Here is a 10,644-nt window from a genome sequence, read left to right as displayed (position 1 = left end):
CAAAAGTGAAAAAATTCTTTTGTATATTACTCCTTTTAAAAGTATTTCTCACTTAATTATGATGAAAGCAATGAGATAAGACTAGCATAGCTAATAGTTTTAGTAGTATAAATGTGATGATAACACGGTAGAGACTTCCATAATTCCATTCGGGCATTTGGGCCACCATTTTCAAAACAATAACTGCTATTAAACAATCTGTTGTTAGACTATTCACCTTAATATTAAATTAATTGAGTGAAAAATGGCTACGAAACTGTGCTGAGTCTTTTTCAATGTCTCATCAAGGCCAGTACTGCTACAATAGAAAAGGTAAGCATTTAGGGGGTGTTGAGGGTGCTTTAGCACCCCTATTAGCCTGAAGGATCAACACTGGTGTCTCATATCACAGCTAAGTGTCTTAAGAAAGTTATGCAACACACTGAACAATCATTTCAACCTCATTTTTTGCATTTTCCAGTGCTTTAAGGGCAGTAGGAAGCGCTAGAGTGCCTGAAATTATGGTGATGGCGCCCATAAAACTGGAAAAGCTAAACATGCGCAGAAAACAATACTTTAGCAGGGATAGTGCAGTAAAAAGGGGTGTGGTCAAAATTGCTGCGCGCTTCGTGCACCACCTCTCCTCCCTGTACACTTTCCCGATTCTCACAGCTTACATATGCCCCTGAGTCTAACCACAGTAGTTTCACTCCACTGTGTTTGAAAGTTGATAGTGTTATGGGTAGTGAAATGAGATCCTTTATTAATCGTTTAGCTGACCGTCTTTCTGGCAGATGGGATCTACACTACAGTGTGACTGAACTGGGTTACAACTAAGCTGTCCTTCACTCTTGTTAGAGCAACCAACTTATGTATTCACGGCACTAGATCTAAGTGGAGAGGGACAACTATTGAGGATGGGTTAGGCGTCAACCCACTTCTATTCTTTTACTAAATAACAATAACTTAATTAACCTATTAGTTTCCTACTGACTTAATTTTACCAATTCTAATTGTGTATTGATGATGTTCCTGTTGCCTGTTTGTTTTAATAATGATAATAATAATAATAATAATAATAATAATAATAAAAGAAGGTTAGCATCAATCATTTGCTGTTTATGGATGATTTAACTCTTTGACAAATACTCATGAGTATAGTTGCGCGCCCAGATCATTAATGATTGCATTTGCATGACTATAGACCCATTGCACGTGACGTCACGAGTGACGCGTCACTTCCTGTCGGCCATATTGGAGAACAACATGGTCAATTTTTGTGCTGTAGTTGGCTGTAGTAAGAGATCAGATCGAGACAATGGTGTCAGTTTCTTTCGAGTTCCTGCTGAAATTTTGCATCAAGGCCAGAGAACATGCGAGTTATCTAGAAAAAGAAGACTTTTGTGGCTGGCTAGGATCCATAGAGTGGACTTAAAGTTTGCCAAGTTTACTCAAATTTGTACTAAACATTTTGTTACCGGTACTAATAGTCTTGTTTATGTTATATTAAGTGTTGAGTATACACAGCACTTTACACTTGTTTACACACCACTTTACAGCTGCGTTTTCATTTGAATTTTAGTGTTCATTTATAGAAGTACATTATCCAGTTTAGTATTCATTTTTTCCTTCTAATTTTATATGCTGTTTTGTTTAAAAAACTCTTTGAGACCCTAATTATCAGACCTATAATTAATCATAGTTATGTAAACATGGCCATAAGACATAATAGCCTACCTTAGATATATTTTATTTTATTTACTTTGTCAGGCAAGCCAGCATCTTTGTATGATTAGACAAATCCTGACTGGGAACCATCACTTAACATGGGTGGGGCACCAGAACCTGATTCCTCATCATTAGGAAGATATGAAGGGAATCAAATGAGAGAAAAGAGGAGGCGATTAGATGCTTGTGAAGGTCTACTTTCTTTGTCAGAAGTAAGGTTGTTAGCATCATATACTTTACTGTTATCATTTTATTGCTTTTAGGCCTCACTAGAAGCTCCATTTGAAAGTGTAGCCACTGTGTCATGCCAACTGAGCTCCAATCATATGACATCTTCCTTAAAAAGACTATGAGAAGTTAAAAAAGGATTTTGAAGATTTGAAGAGGAAACATGAAGCATTACAAATATAACATGAGAAATTACTTCTACACTATGCAGAAAAAGAGATTAACATGGTACGTGAGAAGCAAACCAACTGTACAGCATATGCATATGGTGAGGACGACTTTAATGAAAGGGATGAAAAGGTTCGCTTTTTTACTGCCCTCACTGATTGGGATACACTTTTGAAGTTCTTTGTGTTTGTTAAGCCACAACCTACTGGCCATACATCACTGACATCATTTCAGCAATTAATGCTTACTTTGATGAGGTTGAGACTTGGTAGCTCTGGCATTGAACTAGCATATAAGTTTGGGATTCATTCATCTACTGTGTTGCGTATATTTTCTGATATCATTGAAATGCTATATATTCACTTAAAGTGTCTAATTATTTGGCCAGAAAGAGAAACATTAAGACAAACTCTGCCTATGCAATTTAGGGATTATTTTAAAGTTTCTAATTGTTTAGCCAGAAAGAAAAACATTAAGACAAACTCTGCCTATTATATAGGCGGTAGCATATATGTAGGGTTGAGGTTGATTTTTCAAAATGGCGGCCAAATTTACAATTTTCAAACGCTTATAACCCTTTCAGCTTACATTGTACAGCCTTATAAATGGCTTAACTGAGTTCTCCTTCGCTGAGCGATTCTCCTGGTACCTTTAAAGTGACCTGTGATGTAACGGGAGAAATTCTAGACAATAGATCGAAATTCAAATTTCTGCAAAATTCTTCAGAATTTTTCTTCTTTCATCTTTCTTCCATCAACACGGAAATCTTTTAAAATAGAGAACGGCTTAATACGGCTTTTACACCATTCCTTTGGGCTTGGGTCAAGGATAAGACAAGTGCTTTTATTATCTAACTTAGTTTAAGGTTAAAAACTAATTATTTGGGCTTGATCTATCACACCCCTTTCTGTTTCAGATGCCATTTTGCAATTAAATGCGCATGTGCAAAGTTGCCATAGACAACTGCGTGGTTTAACATTTTCGTTTTCGCTCTAATCTTCTCTTGGTTTTTGCTGAAGTTTTGCTCTGATCGTAATTGCAAGGAGTGCCCACTGCTGAGACTATGAGATCACTGGTTCTTTTAAGAGCTAATAGGTGAGTTACTATAAAATTAAATATTCATTTGTGAATTAGAGTGAAAATTAAAATTACAGCTGTTCAGTATTAGCCACTCAACTTCTTTTAGTCAGCTGCTTCTGAAGTACTGCGTTGTATTCTTCCTGTTGCTACAATATACTGAGATATAAGTGTTATACAATGATAAGTAGCAGCAGAGTTTATGATGATAATAATGTGCATCCTGCATACTTAGTATTGTGGTACATGTACTTATTTCTGGTTTCAATGTTAGGATTGACTTTGGTTGTGATCATTGTACAAAAAGGAAGTAAAAAAAGGAAGAGCAACTTAACTGGGAATAAAATTAAGAAAAGAAATGCAAAGAATTATGTTAATAGAAAGCAAATTGAAGATTTCATAGATAAGAATAGATCAAATTCCAGAGCATACTATATAAGACAATGTAACAGGGTCAAAAGCAAAGCAAGAATTGCGTATAAAATCTATAAAAAGTATAAGATTGCTTCTGCAAAGGCCTATTCCAAGCAGTTTTATGCATTGAACCAGGTTATATGTTGCAAAAATATAAAAACTGGTATAACAAAAACAAGGATAAGAAAACTATAAAATCATTAGAGTATTCACAAAAAATGTATTCCCAAAATGCCCTAAATAAAAAAATGTTGTTTAAAAAACGTTATCAACAAAATCCGGACCCACAAAGACAAAAATCTATGAAACGGTAATATGAAAATAGAGACGCAATATTAAGTGCAACAAAGGATAAGTTTTTGAGATATAAATTTTCTGATAACGAAATGGAAAAATTAAAGATAGCACTTAATAAAAGAATAAGCGTCTAAATAAAAATTATTATGATTGTAATTATGGTCAAATATTGTATAGATTACGTTCTAATTACTCATTACCTGCACCAAATAGTGAAGCAAAGGAATATTATTTTACTAAAATTATTGAAGCATTATATTACAGCCCTGAAATAGTTGATTTATTACCATCAAGTATGAAAGGTGTAGATTTTGAGAACATATCATATGACAGTAAATGTAATGCTGCATCAAGTATATTGTTAGAATCAGTTTTGAAAAACAGATCCCACAAAGTAGGCATATTGATACGTGCATCATAGGAATTTGAAGTTGAATAGCTTTAGTGATTTTGGTGAGCAATGTCACACAAAGAATAGTGAGCCTTATTTTTATGAATCAGCATATTTGTATCCTAATGATATCTGTAATAGCCAATTAGATAGTGCAATTGCAATCCCTGTTGATACAAATGGCATCAGTTGTGTAGCAGGGATTGTTGATGTATCATGTATTGATAGAGTAGAAGAATGTAATGATGATAGTGACTTTGAAGATGATAATGTTGATAATAATAGAATGTATACTAATAAGAGAAAGCCTATCCTCAAATGGCACTGTACAGACAGGTGCGAGCCTTTATTAGAAAGTGACATTAGTTCTATTATTGAAGTTAGACGATATTTTGATGAACCTATTAAAGAATTAAGGAAGCATTTAGATGCATGTGATGATTGTGCTAATAAGCATTATATGACAAGATCCCTGCATGTTGAAGAAATAGGTCAAGTGCATGAACATGATTTATGTGATAATTCTAATGTAACGGTAAATGTTAATAAAGATGAAAAAAATGTTGAAAAATATTTTAAATATTCAGAAATTGTTTGTGAAAGGATAGGCCATCCTATTGTGTGTAGTAGTAATGATACTGATTGTAAAAGCATGCTGCATATTTTATGCAATGCACCTGTTCATTATCCTTTGTTGAGACGCCTTATGAAACACTTTTATGTTGCCAGAAATGCCCATTTAACAATAAATATTATTGATTCTTCCCTTGCTGATGGTGATATAGCACAATTGATAAATTTAAAAATTAATGAAGCTGATGAGACTGAATTTGATAATGTGTATTATGCTATAAATGATGGCAAAGAAGATGACCCATTTAGAATACCAAACTTAGAGACTGTACTTTACTTTTAGTATTCAGATGCTAATGATGAATTTAAGAAAGCTTTGTCTGATCAGGCTGTGAATGTATGTTGTAGCTGTGAGAGGCTTTTAAGAAAAAACTGTCACTGAAGCTAAAAATTTAGATAGCGATGTTTGGAATATCCTATTAGTTTACATTAGAGAGAATGATGCTACATCATTAAATAAAGTTATGTATATTTGTAATCATTGTAAACCTATTATTAGGAAAAATGAAGTTCCAGCACGTTGTGTGCTCTATTGGTTAAAGTGTGAGCCACTACCCAAAGAACTTGAAAAATTTTGATCCTTTAAGTTGCCAGTTAACACAGAGGGCCAAGTGTTTTCAGACAAGTGCTATGCTAGGCACACACACCTTAAAAGTGCCTACATATAATTCTTTTAAGGCCTTTCAAGGTGCAATGTTTTATTTACCCCTTCCATTAGAAAAAACCATGGAAACTTTAAATGAGATTGTTATAGATTCTAATCATTTGCCTAATCCAGAACTTCATATTATTATCAATGGACAACCTACTAAATCAAATAATGTCTGGTGTAGTTTAGTTGATGTAAATAAAATGAAAGCAGCATTAAGAAAATTAAAAGAAATAAATTGGCTTTATAGAAACGTAGATGATGATTCAATTGACGAATCGTCTAAAAATGTGATACAAGTAGTTAGCAATACTACTTGTAAAATGCTTGAAAAAGCAAATGATCAAGATTTAAAAGGTTTTTCGGCATATACGAATACAAATCTTGATAGTAAAATTGCAACAGGTTCTGATATCAGTCAATATAAACTAATAAATGTAAAAGAAGCGCCTATAGACAATAAGCAAGAGCGTTTTGATTTGTTATGCTTTCCTACTTTATTTCCTACTGGACAATATGGAGAGCATCATCGCAGATAAAGCTATCAAGCACAGACTTTATCATTTAGTGAATTCATAAAATCTAGACTTTTAAACAAAGATTCCCGATTTCATAGAAATCATTCATATTGTCTGCACTATTACAGATTAAAAACTAACAAGGCCTTAAGAACTGGCATACATAATTTATTAAAAATATCAAGGGGCAACGTTGGTCAAACTGTTGCTGAAATATTAGAAAAAATAAATGTGTTAGATGAAGAATTTGAGGGCAAATTAAGTACCATGTTGGCTCCAATACGGGGCACAAATCAATATTGGTTCTGTGTGAAAGGTGAAGTCAAAGCAATGATTGCTGAGTATGGCTCACCAACAATTTTCCTATCATTAAGTTGTGCTGAATACGATTCAGCTGATATAGCGCAATATTTAAGAAAAGTAAATAATGCTCCACAATCATATAGTATTTCTAGATTATGTACTGAGGACCCTGTTTCAGTATTGCGACAATTTTCATACAAATTTAAGGATTTTTTTAACATAGTCATTCTCCAGAGAGGTGTTCTATGCAAAGTAGAACAATATTATGTTAAAAAAGAATATCAAATGCGTGGAGCGCCTCATTATGACATCCTCCTATGGATTGAAAATGCTCCTGCTGTCGGTATTGATCGTCCAGAAGTCTGTTCTTTCATACAAGATAGGATTACCTGTCATATACCAGATAGTAATACATCGCCTGATTTAAATTTTTTGGTAACAAAATACCAAATGCACAAGTGCAGCAAATACTGCAAGCGAAATATTAAAGTCGGCAAGACCCAGAGGCGTATTTAGGGGGGGGCTGAGGGGGCTTGAGCACCCCCCTCAGGGCTGGGCTCAGAAAAAATTACTGAAGTCCTGGACTCTTGCATCACTACCAAGCCTCTTAACAAAGTTATCTAGCCCCCTGATCATGATTTCAGCAGTTTCCAGTGCTTTAATTAAGGAGCAATCAGAAGTACCAGTAACATAGCAGTATGCTTGAAATGATCTTGGCCCCACCCGTAATTGACGAAAATGCAGGAAAAGGCCGTTTTACCGCCGTAAAAGTGGGTGTGGCCAAAATCGCGGCGCGCTTCGCACGCCCTTAGCACCCCCTTCCCCAATTCCTAGATACGCCCCTGAGACCTATGTATCTTGATGCCGATTTGATTTTCCTAGACCAGTACGAGATAGTATTTGCATCAATGATGTAGAAAACAGCATGAAATCATGCAATAAAATATATTATCTCAAACAAAATGAAAAAGAAGTTCGAGTCAATGACTATAATCCTTTACTGCTGAAATTGTGGCATGCAAATATGGACTTGCAATGCATAGCAGAGGGGAGTCTTTTCTTAACAGAGTATATAACTGGATATGTCACTAAAACAGAAAAGAGTCATGCACAGGACTTATGGGATAAAGTCAGCAGCTGTGACAACATATACAGTAGGCTTTGGAAAATCGGACAAAAATTACTTTGAGCTAAAGAAGTAGGACTACATGAAGGTAGCAATCTTCTTCTTGGTGAAAGTTTATGCATGAAATCAGTAACCGTACTGTACGTTAATGTGTACTTGCCTCATAAGAGGAGCAGAAAAATCAAAAACTATTCATATTTAACTAAAATGAATTGATCTTCGAAAGACATCTTTAATCCTAGCATAATTGAAGACTTTTATCCAACAAGACCGAATAACATGGAAGATGTATCTCCTTATGAATTTGTTGCTAATTACAAATTTGATAAAATAGGAGAAAATGGAGAAAGAGAATACAAACTTTGATCAAAGCCAGTCCTTCCAAACCATAGGAAATTTAAACCTATGCAAGAAGCGGAGACGATTTTTATTACTCGCTAATATTTTTATCTGTGACTTTTAGAGATGAGAGCACACTCGTAATGGAAGGAGAAACAATGGAAGAAGCTTTTATGCGTCACAGAGAAGCATCTGTACGTGGCATTGAAAATCATTTCAACAAACTACAGAAATTATTAGAAGCTGAACGTAATTGGAAGAAAATAGTCGATGCAAGAAATAAAGCCGGTTTTACTGAAGAACTTCCTGATAACAAGATGATGAGCCTCAATTGCTGGGTGAAATAATGAAAGTAGTAGCTGATATTGCTGACATGCATATAAATATACCTAATTTAACATTAGAGCAAAGAGAGACAATGCTTAATGTAGATCAAAAAAGAAAGTTTGATAAAATTAAGAGTCATCTTATAAGTCAAAAAGAACGTGAAGACTTATTAGAGAATGAGTCTTCAAGACTACTTAGATTAGATAGTATCAACCGCTAAGGATGTTTATTAGTGGTGTAGGTGGAACTGGTAAATCGTTTTTGATAGAGGCAATAAAATGCCTAGTGGATGACATATGACATCCAAAAAGTGGTGAAATTATGTGTGCTATAGTAGCACCAACAGGTATAGCCGCATTTAATGTAGGCGGGCTAACAATACATAGATTATTTCAGCTGCCAATAGAGCATGAGGGAAAGACAGCTGGATATTGGGCTTTGAATAAAGAAGCTAAGAAAAGAATAAAAATAACATTTAAAAATTTAAAAATTATAATAGTAGACAAGGTATCAATGGTATCCAATCTAAATCTAGCATACATACACATGCGCTTAGAAGATATATTTGGAACTGATGAATGGTTTGGATCTAAAAATATTTTATTTGTAGGTGACCTCTTACTGCCACCAGTTAATGGTAGGCCAGTATTAAAAAAAATTAGCAACAAACTAGTAAAAACTAGACTTGGAGCAGCAAATGGAGTTAACATATGGAAACAAACAGTAGAATATGATGAACTAACAATCAATGAGCGACAAAAAGGTGACGAAACTTTCTTTAAGATGCTTGATTCTGTTAGGCATGGCTGTCTGACTGATGAAACTATTGATACGCTTAGGAGTCGCGTATTTAAGTTTTCAATACATGAAAAATATAAGGAATTGCAAAGTGAAGGAACAAATCCTCCAATTTGCCTATTTTTAAGGTAAACGCTTGCCAAGAAATCGATGAATTAATGTTAGGTCTAGAAACTGAGAAAATAGAATTGGTGTGTGTTTATGTTGTTGATGAAAGTGGCAGTACAGCAAAATTTGACAAAAAACAAGAAAAAAAATTAGAGAAACTGAAGGATCAACAAAGCAAAACAGCTGGTTTAGAAACTGTATTGTCTTTAGCTGTAGGCTGTAGAGTAATGCTAAGACGTGATATTGATGTGACTGTAGGATTAGTTAATGGTGCCATTGGTACAGTAATGGGTATTTATGCTACACGTATATCAATAAATTTGATCATATTGATGTACCTTGTGACATAGAAAGGGTTACATCTTGATTTATGCCGTCTAAGAATTTGTATTATATAGGCGGTAGCCTATATGTAGGGTTGAGGTTGATTTTTTAAGATGGTGACCAAAATTATAATTTTCAAATGATTATGACTCTTCTATCTTACCTTGTACAGCTTTATAAATGGCTTAGATGAGCTCTCCTTCACTGAGCGATTCTCCTGGTACCTTTAAAGTGGACTGTAGTGTAGCGGAAAGATTTCTGTATAATAGGCCCAAATTCAAATTTCTACAAAATTCTTCAGACTTTTTCTTCTTCTTTCATCTGCTTCTATGCACCGGATAATCTTTTAAACTAGAGAACAGCTCAAGTTGACTTTCACATCATTCCTTGGAGCGTGAGTCAAGGACTACAAAGGTGCTTTCCATATTGTGATGCATATTAGATTATAAACTAGTTATTTGGGCGTGATATCACCGCTCCTTAAAATTAGTTGCCATTTTGAAACTTAATGCGCATGCTCAGAGTTGCCATAGTGACTGACTGCACTGGGTGAATATTCGCTCTATTCTCTCATTCTCTGCATACTTGTGTGTTCAGCAGTGCGCAGACTAAGTGATTACCAGTTCTTTTAAGAGCTAATAGGTAAATTATTTTGAAATAACTATAACAAATTACGCTTCATTTATCATAGAGTGAAATATAATCTTACAGAGCCGTCAGAGCGCAAAATAATTTTACAGCTGCTCAGTTTTCATAATTTTGGACACCTGTACCTAAGCCAGATCACTAGAGTTTAGTGTATTTCATTATACTTCTGATATTGGATATTGTTGAGATAAGTCCATACAGTTATTTTTGAAATGATAAGCAGTAGTTTACTTGTACCTCCTGCATATATGTACTTGGTAATATGGTATTTATTTGTTGTGTTAATGCTAAGTGTAGTTGTGCTGTTTGTTGTAAAAAAAGGAAGTAGGAAAAGGAAAAGTGACTTAACTGGAGCTAAATCCAAAAAAAAAGTTCTCAAAGATATATGATAGAAAGGAAATGGAAACTTTTATATCTAAAAACAGGTCCTATGCTAGAGCTTACTACATAAGGCATTGTAACATGGTCAAAAGCAAAGCTAGAGTTGCATATAAGATAAGTAAAAAATAAAGTAAATAAAAAACATTAAAAATGGAAAAATAGTAGGATTGAATTGGAAAGAAGTAAGGAAACAAGAGGGTACTTGCAA

The sequence above is a fragment of the Amphimedon queenslandica genome, unplaced genomic scaffold (genome assembly GCF_000090795.2).
Source record: "Amphimedon queenslandica unplaced genomic scaffold, v1.1 AMPQUscaffold_13502, whole genome shotgun sequence".
Taxonomy (NCBI): Eukaryota; Metazoa; Porifera; class Demospongiae; order Haplosclerida; family Niphatidae; genus Amphimedon; species Amphimedon queenslandica.
Note: the sequence above shows the minus strand (reverse complement) of the source record.